This window comes from Pseudophryne corroboree, chromosome 5, assembly GCF_028390025.1.
Source record: "Pseudophryne corroboree isolate aPseCor3 chromosome 5, aPseCor3.hap2, whole genome shotgun sequence".
Classification (NCBI taxonomy): Eukaryota; Metazoa; Chordata; class Amphibia; order Anura; family Myobatrachidae; genus Pseudophryne; species Pseudophryne corroboree.
The window spans coordinates 338358275-338375837 of NC_086448.1; the positions used below are offsets into that span (position 1 = coordinate 338358275).

At 46.6% G+C, this 17563-nt stretch overlaps 1 protein-coding gene across 6 annotated transcripts in view; it reads left to right on the plus strand.

Annotated features, from left to right (window-relative positions):
* The window catches only part of PDE1C (phosphodiesterase 1C), a 1445089-nt gene that overhangs the window by 1043692 nt on the left and 383834 nt on the right, over positions 1-17563 (plus strand). The window lies entirely within an intron of this gene.

Below are 17563 nucleotides of genomic sequence, written 5' to 3' on the forward strand. Positions count from 1 at the left end.
CATCACATGACGCAAAGAAAAAAAGAGGCGCAATGAGGTAGCTGTGTGAGTAAGATTAGCGACCCTAGTGGCCGACACAAACACCGGGCCCATCTAGGAGTGGCACTGCAGTGTCACGCAGGATGGCCCTTCCAAAAAACCCTCCCCAAACAGCACATGACGCAAAGAAAAAAAGAGGCGCAATGAGGTAGCTGTGTGAGTAAGATTAGCGACCCTAGTGGCCGACACAAACACCGGGCCCATCTAGGAGTGGCACTGCAGTGTCACACAGGATGTCCCTTCCAAAAAAACCTCCCCAAACAGCACATGACGCAAAGAAAAAAAGAGGCGCAATGAGGTAGCTGACTGTGTGAGTAAGATTAGCGACCCTAGTGGCCGACACAAACACCGGGCCCATCTAGGAGTGGCACTGCAGTGTCACGCAGGATGTCCCTTCCAAAAAACCCTCCCCAAACAGCACATGACGCAAAGAAAAAAAGAGGCGCAATGAGGTAGCTGTGTGAGTAAGATTAGCGACCCTAGTGGCCGACACAAACACCGGGCCCATCTAGGAGTGGCACTGCAGTGTCACGCAGGATGGCCCTTCCAAAAAACCCTCCCCAAACAGCACATGACGCAAAGAAAAAAAGAGGCGCAATGAGGTAGCTGTGTGAGTAAGATTAGCGACCCTAGTGGCCGACACAAACACCGGGCCCATCTAGGAGTGGCACTGCAGTGTCACGCAGGATGGCCCTTCCAAAAAACCCTCCCCAAACAGCACATGACGCAAAGAAAAAAAGAGGCGCAATGAGGTAGCTGACTGTGTGAGTAAGATTAGCGACCCTAGTGGCCGACACAAACACCGGGCCCATCTAGGAGTGGCACTGCAGTGTCACGCAGGATGTCCCTTCCAAAAAACCCTCCCCAAACAGCACATGACGCAAAGAAAAAAAGAGGCGCAATGAGGTAGCTGTGTGAGTAAGATTAGCGACCCTAGTGGCCGACACAAACACCGGGCCCATCTAGGAGTGGCACTGCAGTGTCACGCAGGATGGCCCTTCCAAAAAACCCTCCCCAAACAGCACATGACGCAAAGAAAAAAAGAGGCGCAATGAGGTAGCTGTGTGAGTAAGATTAGCGACCCTAGTGGCCGACACAAACACCGGGCCCATCTAGGAGTGGCACTGCAGTGTCACGCAGGATGTCCCTTCCAAAAAACCCTCCCCAAACAGCACATGACGCAAAGAAAAAAAGAGGCGCAATGAGGTAGCTGTGTGAGTAAGATTAGCGACCCTAGTGGCCGACACAAACACCGGGCCCATCTAGGAGTGGCACTGCAGTGTCACGCAGGATGTCCCTTCCAAAAAACCCTCCCCAAACAGCACATGACGCAAAGAAAAAAAGAGGCGCAATGAGGTAGCTGTGTGAGTAAGATTAGCGACCCTAGTGGCCGACACAAACACCGGGCCCATCTAGGAGTGGCACTGCAGTGTCACGCAGGATGGCCCTTCCAAAAAACCCTCCCCAAACAGCACATGACGCAAAGAAAAAAAGAGGCGCAATGAGGTAGCTGTGTGAGTAAGATTAGCGACCCTAGTGGCCGACACAAACACCGGGCCCATCTAGGAGTGGCACTGCAGTGTCACGCAGGATGTCCCTTCCAAAAAACCCTCCCCAAACAGCACATGACGCAAAGAAAAAAAGAGGCGCAATGAGGTAGCTGTGTGAGTAAGATTAGCGACCCTAGTGGCCGACACAAACACCGGGCCCATCTAGGAGTGGCACTGCAGTGTCACGCAGGATGTCCCTTCCAAAAAACCCTCCCCAAACAGCACATGACGCAAAGAAAAAAAGAGGCGCAATGAGGTAGCTGACTGTGTGAGTAAGATTAGCGACCCTAGTGGCCGACACAAACACCGGGCCCATCTAGGAGTGGCACTGCAGTGTCACGCAGGATGTCCCTTCCAAAAAACCCTCCCCAAACAGCACATGACGCAAAGAAAAAAAGAGGCGCAATGAGGTAGCTGTGTGAGTAAGATTAGCGACCCTAGTGGCCGACACAAACACCGGGCCCATCTAGGAGTGGCACTGCAGTGTCACGCAGGATGGCCCTTCCAAAAAACCCTCCCCAAACAGCACATGACGCAAAGAAAAAAAGAGGCGCAATGAGGTAGCTGTGTGAGTAAGATTAGCGACCCTAGTGGCCGACACAAACACCGGGCCCATCTAGGAGTGGCACTGCAGTGTCACGCAGGATGTCCCTTCCAAAAAACCCTCCCCAATCAGCACATGATGCAAAGAAAAAGAAAAGAAAAAAGAGGTGCAAGATGGAATTGTCCTTGGGCCCTCCCACCCACCCTTATGTTGTATAAACAAAACAGGACATGCACACTTTAACCAACCCATCATTTCAGTGACAGGGTCTGCCACACGACTGTGACTGAAATGACGGGTTGGTTTGGACCCCCCCCAAAAAAGAAGCAATTAATCTCTCCTTGCACAAACTGGCTCTACAGAGGCAAGATGTCCACCTCATCTTCACCCTCCAATATATCACCGTGTACATCCCCCTCCTCACAGATTATCAATTCGTCCCCACTGGAATCCACCATCTCAGCTCCCTGTGTACTTTGTGGAGGCAATTGCTGCTGGTCAATGTCTCCGCGGAGGAATTGATTATAATTCATTTTAATGAACATCATCTTCTCCACATTTTCTGGATGTAACCTCGTACGCCGATTGCTGACAAGGTGAGCGGCGGCACTAAACACTCTTTCGGAGTACACACTTGTGGGAGGGCAACTTAGGTAGAATAAAGCCAGTTTGTGCAAGGGCCTCCAAATTGCCTCTTTTTCCTGCCAGTATAAGTACGGACTGTGTGACGTGCCTACTTGGATGCGGTCACTCATATAATCCTCCACCATTCTATCAATGTTGAGAGAATCATATGCAGTGACAGTAGACGACATGTCCGTAATCGTTGTCGGGTCCTTCAGTCCGGACCAGATGTCAGCATCAGCAGTCGCTCCAGACTGCCCTGCATCACCGCCAGCGGGTGGGCTCGGAATTCTGAGCCTTTTCCTCGCACCCCCAGTTGCGGGAGAATGTGAAGGAGGAGATGTTGACAGGTCGCGTTCCGCTTGACTTGACAATTTTGTCACCAGCAGGTCTTTCAACCCCAGCAGACCTGTGTCTGCCGGAAAGGTAGGCTTTAAATCTAGGATCGAGCACGGTGGCCAAAATGTAGTGCTCTGATTTCAACAGATTGACCACCCGTGAATCCTTGTTAAGCGAATTAAGGGCTGCATCCACAAGTCCCACATGCCTAGCGGAATCGCTCACTTTTAGCTCCTTCTTCAATGCCTCCAGCTTCTTCTGCAAAAGCCTGATGAGGGGAATGACCTGACTCAGGCTGGCAGTGTCTGAACTGACTTCACGTGTGGCAAGTTCAAAGGGCATCAGAACCTTGCACAACGTTGAAATCATTCTCCACTGCACTTGAGACAGGTGCATTCCACCTACTATATCGTGCTCAATTGTATAGGCTTGAATGGCCTTTTGCTGCTCCTCCAACCTCTGAAGCATATAGAGGGTTGAATTCCACCTCGTTACCACTTCTTGCTTCAGATGATGGCAGGGCAGGTTCAGTAGTTTTTGGTGGTGCTCCAGTCTTCTGTACGTGGTGCCTGTACGCCGAAAGTGTCCCGCAATTTTTCTGGCCACCGACAGCATCTCTTGCACGCCCCTGTCGTTTTTTAAAAAATTCTGCACCACCAAATTCAAGGTATGTGCAAAACATGGGACGTGCTGGAATTTGCCCATATTTAATGCACACACAATATTGCTGGCGTTGTCCGATGCCACAAATCCACAGGAGAGTCCAATTGGGGTAAGCCATTCCGCGATGATCTTCCTCAGTTGCCGTAAGAGGTTTTCAGCTGTGTGCGTATTCTGGAAAGCGGTGATACAAAGCGTAGCCTGCCTAGGAAAGAGTTGGCGTTTGCGAGATGCTGCTACTGGTGCCGCCGCTGCTGTTCTTGCGGCGGGAGTCCATACATCTACCCAGTGGGCTGTCACAGTCATATAGTCCTGACCCTGCCCTGCTCCACTTGTCCACATGTCCGTGGTTAAGTGGACATTGGGTACAACTGCATTTTTTAGGACACTGGTGAGTCTTTTTCTGACGTCCGTGTACATTCTCGGTATCGCCTGCCTAGAGAAGTGGAACCTAGATGGTATTTGGTAACGGGGGCACACTGCCTCAATAAATTGTCTAGTTCCCTGTGAACTAACGGCGGATACCGGACGCACGTCTAACACCAACATAGTTGTCAAGGACTCAGTTATCCGCTTTGCAGTAGGATGACTGCTGTGATATTTCATCTTCCTCGCAAAGGACTGTTGAACAGTCAATTGCTTACTGGAAGTAGTACAAGTGGGCTTACGACTTCCCCTCTGGGATGACCATCGACTCCCAGCGGCAACAACAGCAGCGCCAGCAGCAGTAGGCGTTACACGCAAGGATGCATCGGAGGAATCCCAGGCAGGAGAGGACTCGTCAGAATTGCCAGTGACATGGCCTGCAGGACTATTGGCATTCCTGGGGAAGGAGGAAATTGACACTGAGGGAGTTGGTGGGGTGGTTTGCGTGAGCTTGGTTACAAGAGGAAGGGATTTACTGGTCAGTGGACTGCTTCCGCTGTCACCCAAAGTTTTTGAACTTGTCACTGACTTATTATGAATGCGCTGCAGGTGACGTATAAGGGAGGATGTTCCGAGGTGGTTAACGTCCTTACCCCTACTTATTACAGCTTGACAAAGGGAACACACGGCTTGACACCTGTTGTCCGCATTTCTGGTGAAATACCTCCACACCGAAGAGCTGATTTTTTTGGTATTTTCACCTGGCATGTCAACGGCCATATTCCTCCCACGGACAACAGGTGTCTCCCCGGGTGCCTGACTTAAACAAACCACCTCACCATCAGAATCCTCCTGGTCAATTTCCTCCCCAGCGCCAGCAACACCCATATCCTCCTCATCCTGGTGTACTTCAACACTGACATCTTCAATCTGACTATCAGGAACTGGACTGCGGGTGCTCCTTCCAGCACTTGCAGGGGGCGTGCAAATGGTGGAAGGCGCATGCTCTTCACGTCCAGTGTTGGGAAGGTCAGGCATCGCAACCGACACAATTGGACTCTCCTTGTGGATTTGGGATTTCAAAGAACGCACAGTTCTTTGCGGTGCTTTTGCCAGCTTGAGTCTTTTCAGTTTTCTAGCGAGAGGCTGAGTGCTTCCATCCTCATGTGAAGCTGAACCACTAGCCATGAACATAGGCCAGGGCCTCAGCCGTTCCTTGCCACTCCGTGTGGTAAATGGCATATTGGCAAGTTTACGCTTCTCCTCCGACAATTTTATTTTAGGTTTTGGAGTCCTTTTTTTACTGATATTTGGTGTTTTGGTTTTGACATGCTCTGTACTATGCCATTGGGCATCGGCCTTGGCAGACGACGTTGCTGGCATTTCATCGTCTCGGCCATGACTAGTGGCAGCAGCTTCAGCACGAGGTGGAAGTGGATCTTGATCTTTCCCTAATTTTGGAACCTCAACATTTTTGTTCTCCATATTTTAATAGGCACAACTAAAAGGCACCTCAGGTAAACAATGGAGATGGATGGATTGGATACTAGTATACAATTATGGACGGGCTGCCGAGTGCCGACACAGAGGTAGCCACAGCCGTGAACTACCGCACTGTACTGTGTCTGCTGCTAATATATAGACTGGTTGATAAAGAGATAGTATACTCGTAACTAGTATGTATGTATAAAGAAAGAAAAAAAAACCACGGTTAGGTGGTATATACAATTATGGACGGGCTGCCGAGTGCCGACACAGAGGTAGCCACAGCCGTGAACTACCGCACTGTACTGTGTCTGCTGCTAATATATAGACTGGTTGATAAAGAGATAGTATACTCGTAACTAGTATGTATGTATAAAGAAAGAAAAAAAAACCACGGTTAGGTGGTATATACAATTATGGACGGGCTGCCGAGTGCCGACACAGAGGTAGCCACAGCCGTGAACTACCGCACTGTACTGTGTCTGCTGCTAATATATAGACTGGTTGATAAAGAGATAGTATACTCGTAACTAGTATGTATGTATAAAGAAAGAAAAAAAAACCACGGTTAGGTGGTATATACAATTATGGACGGGCTGCCGAGTGCCGACACAGAGGTAGCCACAGCCGTGAACTACCGCACTGTACTGTGTCTGCTGCTAATATATAGACTGGTTGATAAAGAGATAGTATACTCGTAACTAGTATGTATGTATAAAGAAAGAAAAAAAAACCACGGTTAGGTGGTATATACAATTATGGACGGGCTGCCGAGTGCCGACACAGAGGTAGCCACAGCCGTGAACTACCGCACTGTACTGTGTCTGCTGCTAATATATAGACTGGTTGATAAAGAGATAGTATACTCGTAACTAGTATGTATGTATAAAGAAAGAAAAAAAAACCACGGTTAGGTGGTATATACAATTATGGACGGGCTGCCGAGTGCCGACACAGAGGTAGCCACAGCCGTGAACTACCGCACTGTACTGTGTCTGCTGCTAATATATAGACTGGTTGATAAAGAGATAGTATACTCGTAACTAGTATGTATGTATAAAGAAAGAAAAAAAAACCACGGTTAGGTGGTATATACAATTATGGACGGGCTGCCGAGTGCCGACACAGAGGTAGCCACAGCCGTGAACTACCGCACTGTACTGTGTCTGCTGCTAATATATAGACTGGTTGATAAAGAGATAGTATACTCGTAACTAGTATGTATGTATAAAGAAAGAAAAAAAAACCACGGTTAGGTGGTATATACAATTATGGACGGGCTGCCGAGTGCCGACACAGAGGTAGCCACAGCCGTGAACTACCGCACTGTACTGTGTCTGCTGCTAATATATAGACTGGTTGATAAAGAGATAGTATACTCGTAACTAGTATGTATGTATAAAGAAAGAAAAAAAAACCACGGTTAGGTGGTATATACAATTATGGACGGGCTGCCGAGTGCCGACACAGAGGTAGCCACAGCCGTGAACTACCGCACTGTACTGTGTCTGCTGCTAATATAGACTGGTTGATAAAGAGATAGTATACTACTAATATTATATATACTGGTGGTCAGGTCACTGGGCACTCCTGCAGCAAAAGTGTGCACTGTTTTAATATAATATTATGTACTCCTGGCTCCTGCTATAACCTATAACTGGCACTGCAGTAGTGCTCCCCAGTCTCCCCCACAATTATAAGCTGTGTGAGCTGAGCAGTCAGACAGATATATAATATATATAGATGATGCAGCACACTGGCCTGAGCCTGAGCAGTGCACACAGATATGGTATGTGACTGACTGAGTCACTGTGTGTATCGCTTTTTTCAGGCAGAGAACGGATATATTAAATAAACTGCACTGTGTGTCTGGTGGTCACTCACTATATAATATATTATGTACTCCTGGCTCCTGCTATAACCTATAACTGGCACTGCAGTAGTGCTCCCCAGTCTCCCCCACAATTATAAGCTGTGTGAGCTGAGCAGTCAGACAGATAATCAGATATATATAATATTATATATAGATAATAGATGATGCAGCACACTGGCCTGAGCCTGAGCAGTGCACACAGATATGGTATGTGACTGAGTCACTGTGTGCTGTGTATCGCTTTTTTCAGGCAGAGAACGGATTATAAATAAAACTGGTGGTCACTATCAGCAAAACTCTGCACTGTACTGAGTACTCCTAATGCTCCCCAAAATTAGTAAATCAAGTGTCTCTCTAATCTATTCTAAACGGAGAGGACGCCAGCCACGTCCTCTCCCTATCAATCTCAATGCACGTGTGAAAATGGCGGCGACGCGCGGCTCCTTATATAGAATCCGAGTCTCGCGATAGAATCCGAGCCTCGCGAGAATCCGACAGCGTCATGATGACGTTCGGGCGCGCTCGGGTTAACCGAGCAAGGCGGGAAGATCCGAGTCGCTCGGACCCGTGAAAAAAAACATGAAGTTCGTGCGGGTTCGGATTCAGAGAAACCGAACCCGCTCATCTCTAGTTCCTACTTTGTAATATTTATGCCCCTAATCAGTACTCTAGGCAATTCTATACGAACATGGTCACTAAGCTACTAAGTTACTCTGAAATTCCCATAATACTGGGTGGAGATTTTAATATATATTCTTCTTCAACCATGGATAAATCCCCTCCCCCCCCGCACTCCCCCCTCGTTACCGCGTATTGGTATCCCCTATATTTGCTTGCAGCTGTCCTTAGTGGATGTGTGGCGCGCATGCTATCCATTAGAAAGGGAGTTTACATGTCTCTCAGCTGCGCACCACACGTTCTCGAGGATTGATTATCTGCTGTTATCTGAATCCCTTTTCTCAAAAGTGGCTGACTCAAAAATTGAGAATATCTGTATTTCAGATCATGCTCTATGCTGGATGAAATTGATGCTCCTCTCAGAAAAATCCCCATTCCGCTCCTGGCACTTCCCTTCTCATTTAAGTGGCTCTCTAAAATTCCGCTCCTCATTAGATGCAGCGTGGCTGGATTATCATATGCACAATGGAGAAACTCTGAGCGACGATCCTGCTCTTTTCTGGCAGGCGTCAAAATCAGTTATCCGGGGACACATTATCTCCTATAGTAAAAAAAGGGATTTAGATTTAAATTCACAATATTTGGAAGCCCAGGCGGCTCTCACTCTCGCTTTCCAGGAATTTAAGTCCTCCCCCTCCCCTTCTACTAGAGAACGGTACCTTACACAAAAAACACTGTTCGATACCCTCCTCTCTCAATTGGAAGCAAAATATTCATTTTCAAGAGACTGTAGCATTTACAGATATGGCAACAAGTCTGGCAAACTGTTATCACGTTTATTAAAGGGCAGACACCCTAAAGTAGTCATTCACTCTCTGCTCACCCAAGGTGGAGACAGAGTACGGCCCTCGGCCGAGATTGCTGAGGTGCTACAGTCTTTTTATTCCACTCTGTATGCACGTCCTATTATCAACCAGACACACAAGTCTAGCTTTTGGTCTTCTACTGATCTGCCTCAAATGTCTGAGTCGCATTGTACCTCTCTTCTTGCACCTATCACCACTGAGGAAGTTTCTCTAGCAATAGCTGGACTGAAGACTGGGAAGACTCCGGGTCCTGACGGTTTCGCCAATGACTACTATAAAATTCTATCTACTAGACTGAGCGAACCTCTTTCTGTCTTATTTAATTCTTTTATGCAGGGTGCTTCCTTGCCCCAATATTTTAATTCAGCCGTCATAAAGGTTATCCCGAAGCCTGGCCGGGATCCTGAGTCTCCCAGCTCTTATCGTCCGATCTCCCTTTTAAACACGGATTATAAATTATTCACTAAAATCCTCTCAAATAGACTCAAATTCATAGTCCCTGACATAGTGCATACGGACCAGACTGGATTTGTCTGGGGTAGGCAATCAGTGAGCAATATCCGAAAGGTCTTGACTGTTATGCAGGCCTTTCAGCTTTCCAAACCCACGGATACTAATGTATTATTATCCATTGATGCCGAAAAGGCGTTCGACCTGGTCACCTGGGACCATCTGTATGAAACGCTCCATCGCTTTGGTGCACCTGAGGACTTTGTCTCTCTTATTTCCCGTCTATATGAATCTCCCTCCACTCAAGTTTTGGGGAATAGTATTCTCTCTTCCCCTTTCCTTATCCAGAGTGGCACACGACAGGGCTGCCCCTTGTCACCTTTATTATTTGCCTTAGCTTTAGAACCCTTAGCTGTTTCCCTGAGAAACTCTCCCGAATTTGCAGGTATAAAAATCATGGGCACCATGGTAAAATTATCACTGTATGCCGACGACATGCTGCTATTTATTTCCCATCCTGATACGTCCATCCCTGCGATTGTCTCCCTGATTGAACAATTTGGTTCTTTTGCGGGATACAAGATTAATATATCCAAATCCGAGCTCCTCCTCCTTTCAGGGGACTCCTCCCTCTTTCCATCACACCCGGTCCTGTCCCGATTCCCAGTTACCCGAGATAGTCTTAAATACTTAGGAGTTCAGATCCCTACTTCTCTCCCGGATCTATATGCGATTAATTTTGGTCCTATTTTGTCCAAGGTGTCTAAAATACTTACTGACTGGGCGTCCCTGCCCTTATCTCTTATGGGTCGTGCAGAGGTTATTAAATCTGTGATATTTCCCAAGATTGCTTATTTCCTGCTTATGCTCCCTATTGCCCTCGTTGAGAAAGATGTCCTTTTTCTTAAGCAATGTTTCACTAGATTTCTATGGGCCGGAAAACGACCAAGAGTCCCCTACGCTAGATTGCAGCTATTACGTGAAGAGGGAGGTATGGGAATCCCGGATCCAGTCCTATTTAGTAGAGCAGCAATGTACAGGTATATCACAGACTGGCTTTGGGGCAGATCAGTATTTACGAACCTGACACTTGAACTGGCCGTATTTCACCCTTTCTCCCCTGCTGCACTCTTACACACCCCAAACTCCCGCCTCCCATCTGGGATAAAACAGAATATTTTGTTTTGGCATACATATCGAGCATGGCAGGTCACACACACTAAAGCACAGAGAAAACCTGACACCTCTCTTCACACTACGTTCTGGGGTAACCCATGTTTCCTTCCTGGCCTTGATAACACACATTTTTTGAGTTGGAGAGAAAAGGGTATCGCAGCTATTAGAGACATATATGACCCAGGAGGCAACGCAGTGCTTTCTTTCTCTGACATCCAGATAAAGTTTGGTATATCCCACCGGGAATTTTTTATGTACCTACAGGCTAGACACTTTGCTCAATCCCAGTCTCATCCTATGATTTCTGAGGCTACCACAGACCCGCTGCGCACCCTAATGGTGCTCACTAAAGATTGTCCTTACCATCTCAATTATTTCAGAAACACCTTTAGGGTCTCATATAGAGACCGGCTCTGGGAACCCGCGCTGTCCTCATGGTCCAGAGATATCCCCAATATGGGATCGAGCGCTGAATTATTAGATAACATTTTACCCATTTTTAGGTCCTTATATTCTGCCTCTTTGCAAGAGGTACACTTGAAAACGCTCCAAAGGGCATATATAGCACCTAATCAGAGGGCACACATGGTCCCAGACGACACTGGCTGTTGCATCAAATGTACTGCGCAGAATGCCACCTTGTACCACAATATGTGGTCTTGCCGGAAAATATCTAAGTTTTGGTATAAGGTGGTCGCTTATCTCAACACAGTATTTAACTTACAGTTAATAAAACGTCCTAAGGCTTGCTTGTTACTTGATTTTAGGGAATGGTCTCTTGGGCCTGAAGATAGAGATATTGTTCCGGTAATCTCTGTCATTTTGACAATTGCCAAGAAACAAATTCTTAATAATTGGATCAAACCGTCTACCCCTTCTCTGATGGCTGTAAAACACATGACCCTCCGGATTACTTATTTTGAGAGGCGTGCTACTCTTCCTGACATAGAAATGGGGGTCAGGCGGTTTCCCAAGAAGTGGGAGAGGTACATTAATACTCTAGATCCGGACATACAATCTTTCATCTATAAACTATTTGAGACCACAAAGTGGTACCTATATAGACAAATTGATAGGGCCTATTGATAACTTAGGCCTATGTACTGTTCCTTTGAGACCTCCTGTTCTTTTCCTAGGAAATGTAATCATACTAATCTTAATACCCCACGCTGTATGTTTAGTCCGAGGCCAATTAGATACTGAACCTTCTCTTTGGTTAGAATGGCTAACCATGCCGGAAATGCCTTTTTATTATTCCTAATTAAGATGTCTTTGGCCGTTACTCATTCAGGAACTGATCATACTTGTATTGTCTTCCCCATTTGTTCCCCCCCCCCCTCCTCCTGTCTGTCTTCTTCATTGACCTCTCCGGTATATTGATGTTCTGTGAACTCTCAGGTAAAACTAGGTGCTTGACCTTGGGTATATGATGATTTCGTATGCTGAGACGCAAACGGGTGCTGTTTTCATCATTTCTTAGACCTCATGTAGATTAAGACTGTCCATCCTTTGCCTTTGACCCAAGCCCACAGCTACCGACCATATATGTAATTGTTGATTTTACTGATGTGATTTAAAAGCACTTTACGTTGGAACACTGTAACTATACCGGTTCCTCTCCGGTCTTTGGTTTGTCTGTACCATTAAGGTCTTCCCTGTTTTTTGTATTTCTATATAAAAATCTAATAAAAATTGTTGAATTAAAAAAAAAAAAAAAAAAAAAAAGAAAGCACCGTATTTTCAGGTACAGTCCTTTCGGCTTCAGAAAAGCAAGCGGGTCAAAGGCGCTTCCTTTCTGCACAGAGACAAGGGAAGAAGGAAAAAAGCTGCACCAGCAGCCAGTTCCCAGGATCAAAAATCTTCCCCCGCTTCCTCTGAGTCCACCGCATGACGCTGGGGCTCCACAGGTGGAGACAGGTGCGGTAGGGGCGCGTCTCGGGAACTTCCGGGACCAGTGGGCTTGCCCACAGGTGGATCTCTAGGTTCTGCAAATAGTATCACAGGGATACAGGCTGGAGTTCGAGGCGACTCCCCCTCGCCGTTACCTCACATCAGCCTTGCCGGCTGCCCTCGGAGAAAGGTAGTACTGGCGGCAATTCACAAGCTGTACTTCCAGCAGGTGAAAGCAAGGTACCCCTCCTTCAACAAGGCCGGGGTTACTATTCCAAAATGTTGTGGTACCGAAACCAGACGGTTCGGTGAGACCCATTCTAAAATTGAAAGCCTTGAACACATATATACGAAGGTTCAAGTTCAAAATGGAATCGCTCAGGGTGATTATTGCAAGCCTGGAGAATTTCATGGTATCACTGGACATCAAGGATGATTACCTGCATGTCCCTATTTACCCTCTTCACCAGGAGTACCTCAATATTGTGGTACAGGATTGTCATTACAAATTCCAGACGTTGCCGTTGGTCTGTCCCCGGCACCGAGGTATTTACCAAGGTAATGGCCGAAATAATTATCCCGTACTTGGACGATCTCCTTATAAAGGCGAGGTCCAGGGAGCAGTTGTTCTTCGGAGTAGCACTATCTCGGGAAGTGCTACAACAGCACGGCTGGATTCTGAATATTCCAAAGTCGCAGCTGGTTCCTACGACGCGTCTACTGTTCCTGGGTATGGTTCTGGACACAGAACAGGATAAAAATGGTTTCTCCCGGAGGAGAAGTCCAAGGAATTGTTGTCTCTAGACAGAGACCTCCTAATACGTATACAGGTGTCGGTGCATCAATGCACGCGAGCCCTGGGAAAGATGGTAGCTTCTTACGAAGAAATTCCATTCGCCAGGTCCCATGCAAGGATTTTCCAGTGGGATCTGTTGGACAAGTGGTCTGGGTCGCATCTTCAGATGCATCGGCGGATAACCCTGTCTCCAAGGGTCAGGGTGTTGCTGTTGTGGTGGCTGCAGAGTGCTCATCTTCTAGGGGGCCGCAGATTCGGCATACAGGACTGGGTCCTGGTGACCACGGATGCCAGCCTTCGAGGCTGGGGGGCAGTCACACAGGGAAGGAACTTCCAAGGCTATGGAAAAGTCAGGAGACTTCCCTACACATAAATATTCTGGAACTGAGGGCCATTTACAATGCCCTAAGTCAGGCTAGACCCCTGCTTCAACACCGGCCGGTGCTGATCCAGTCAGACAACATCACGGCGGTCGCTCATGTAAACCGACAGGGCGGCACAAGAAGCAGGATGGCGATGGCAGAAGCCACAAGGATTCTCTGATGGGCGGAAAATCATGTGTTAGCACTGTCAGCAGTGTTCATTCCCGGAGTGGACAACTAAGAAACCTCCACCCGGGAGAGTGGGGACTTCATCCAGAAGTCTTCCAAATGATTGTACACCGTTGGGAAAGGCCACAGGTGGACATGATGGCGTCCCGCCTTAACTAAAAGTTACAAAGATATTGCGCCAGGTCAAGGACCCTCAGGCGATAGCTGTGGACGCTCTGGTAACACCGTGGGTGTACCAGTCGGTGTATGTGTTCCCTTCTCTGCCTCTCTTACCCAGGGTAATGAGAATAATAAGAAGGAGAGGAGTAAGCACTATACTCATTGTTCCGGGTTGGCCAAGAAGAGCTTGGTAACCAGAACTCCAAGAAATGATCTCAGAGGACCCATGGCCTCTGCCGCTCAGACAGGACCTGCTGCAGCAGGGGGCCTGTCTGTTCCAAGACGTACCTCGGCTGCGTTGACGGCATGGCGGTTGAACGCAGGATCCTGAAGGAAAAGGGAATTCCGGAGGAAGTTATCCCTACGCTATTTGAAGCTAGGAAAGAAGTGAACGCAAACCATTATCACCGCATATGGCGGAAATATGTTGCGTACTGTGAGGCCAGGAAGGCCCCAAAGGAGAAATTTCAGCTAGGTCGATTTCTGCACTTCCTACAGTCAGAGGTGACTATGGGCCTAAAATTGGGTTCCATTAAGGTCCAGATTTCGGCTCTATCGATTTTCTTCCAAAATTGAACTGGCTTCACTGCCTGAAGTTCAGACTTTTGTTAAGGGAGTGCTGCATAGTCAGCCCCCGTTTGTGCCTCCAGTGGCACCGTGGGATCTCAACGTGGTGTTGGATTTCCTGAAGTCGCATTGGGTTGAGCCACTTAAATCCGTGGAGCTATAATACCTCACGTGGAAAGTGGTCATTCTGTGGGCCTTGGCGTCGGCCAGGCGTGTATCAGAATTGGCGGCTTTGTCATACAAAAGCCCTTATCTGTATTTTATATGGATAAGGCGGAATTGAGGACTCGTTCCCAATTCCTTCCTAAGGTGGTATAATTTTTTAATGTGAACCAACCTATTGTGGTGCCTGCGGCTACTTGGGACTTGGAGGATTCCAAGTTACTGGATGTAGTCAGGGTCCTGAAAAGTATGCTCGCTGGATCTGTAGCACGATTCAACTTGCACATTCTGCGGCTGGACTGCCGCACCCTAATTCTGTAAAAGCCCATTCCACGAGAAAAGTGGGCTCTTCTTGGGCGGCTGCCCGAGGGGTCTCGGCTTTACAACTTTGCCGAGCTGTTACTTGGTCGGGTTAAAACATTTTTGTAAGAGTCTACAAGTTTGATACCCTGGCTGAGGAGGACCTAGAGTTTGCTCATTCGGTGCTGCAGAGTCATCCGCACTCTCCCGCCCGTTTGGGAGCTTTGGTATAATCCCCATGGTCCTTACGGAGTCCCAGCATCCACTTAGGACGTCAGAGAAAATAAGATTTTACTCACCGGTAAATCTATTTCTCGTAGTCCGTAGTGGATGCTGGGCGCCCATCCCAAGTGCGGATTGTCTGCAATACTTGTTTATAGTTATTGCCTAACTAAAGGGTTATTGTTGAGCCATCTGTTGAGAGGCTCAGTTATATTTCATACTGTTAACTGGGTATAGTATCACGAGTTATACGGTGTGATTGGTGTGGCTGGTATGAGTCTTACCCGGGATTCAAAATCCTTCCTTATTGTGTCAGCTCTTCCGGGCACAGTATCCTAACTGAGGTCTGGAGGAGGGTCTTAGTGGGAGGAGCCAGTGCACACCAGGTAGTCCTAAAGCTTTCTTTAGTTGTGCCCAGTCTCCTGCGGAGCCGCTAATCCCCATGGTCCTTACGGAGTCCCAGCATCCACTACGGACTACGAGAAATAGATTTACCGGTGAGTAAAATCTTATTTACTTACATTTAAAACATCTCAAATTTAAATCTCTATAGATTTATCACATTTTTAACACTCATTTATATTTACAACCATGAAAATCAGAAACTCCCATGCAAAGAATGGGTAGATCAGCTAGTCCTTGATAAATGTATGGCTTTTACAGAGAACATGTCTATTGTGAACTTAGAGCTTAATTATAGGAACCTACTGCGGTGAGCAAGAAATAAAGACTTTAGAATGGAATTATTAGGGCATTTTTATAGTATTAATTGCAAAAGAAATGTATAGAATGTACAGGTTTCTTCCAATTATTAGCTGATTTATATCCAACATACAGTACCGTAGTTATAACTTAATATATAATTTTACCATACGGTTAAAGATGTATACAATCACAAGGTTCATTGATGACATGATAAAACGAAAGAAATCCCACTAAGTCGACAGAAAACATGAATGTTTAAATTAAAAAAGTAAGAAAGCTATTTTATATCTAGGTTGGGTTGTGTCTACGCCTCCCACCATTGTCAGTCACTGTCAATGTCTTAATACTGTACACTCATTCAGGATGAACTTCATTGTGATAGATGAGTAAATAAGTGTACTCTGAGAATAACTGTGAGGGCAGAAATATAGGTGATGAAATAAGAAAAAAATATTATATTTATGTGTGAGTAATTCAGATGCTCTAAACCATTTGAGAACTTCTAATCTGCACTAGCCGGCCATTTATTTTAATACATTTTCATTGTGTGCCACAGATGTATAATTTCTGTACTCACGGTGAACTCAGGTGCAATTTAGTCTCATCAAATTGCAAATTGTGATTGCACTTGTGACTGACTCTGAATAAGGCCCAAAGTGAGGCCTGTCAAAGCAGTTCAATGTTCAAAGAAATACCAACTGCATGACAGTAATACTCTTACTTTAACTCTACCCTCACTAAATTTTACCTATGTGAGAAGGCCCTTTTAACCACTTGCCTGGCATGCTCGCATCAGATGCGACAACACCAGCAAGTGCCTTATCTGACCTGGTCGCACAGGATGTGACCAGTCAGATACACAGAGTGTGCAACTGCAGGGAAGGAAAACTTCCCGCAGCTGCAGCTCTCAGAGGGACTGGAATGTCCCTCTGCAGCCATGTACCCTCCCCCAGTGTATGCCGTGCTGCTGATCACTACTGATCGATCAGCGTGGCAGGACACCCCACCCAGCAGCTGCAGACAATATCAGCCGCTGGGAAAGTGTTAATTAAACCCCCACAAGCCCAGCCCCCCCCCACCCCCCACCCCGTGTGTACTTGGTGGTTGTCCCGGCTTCTAAAGTGAAAGCCATGATGGTCGCGATGTTTCAGATGGTCATGAAGTTCCAATAGTGATGGCCGATGTTCTAATGATGGGGGGAGGGGGGGATTTTTTTTTTTAAAATTCACTAAGATCATTTTGAATAAGGTTAAGTACATGTTCTTCACCTAATTCACTCATTAAAAAAGCATTTTTTTGTATTTTTTTTACAAAAATCGTAAGTTAAGTGGTTAATGCCCATTTATGCACCTTCATTTGCAAGTACAGATGCCACTGAGTCACGTACAACTGTGCATTGCCTGTAGTTGTGTACACTCATCTCCAGGGCATGCACAGTACAAAGTCATGCAAGATACATCCACAAAACTGACTTGCATTTGACTCTACATCATTCCTTATATGTCTGTCAGTTCCCAAAAATTTAATTCAAACACTTTACTCTCATTTATTTTCGTTTACTTTTCAAGATATTTAATTATGTGTAGATCTTTTCATTCCATTTATTGTAGCTAGTAAAGCC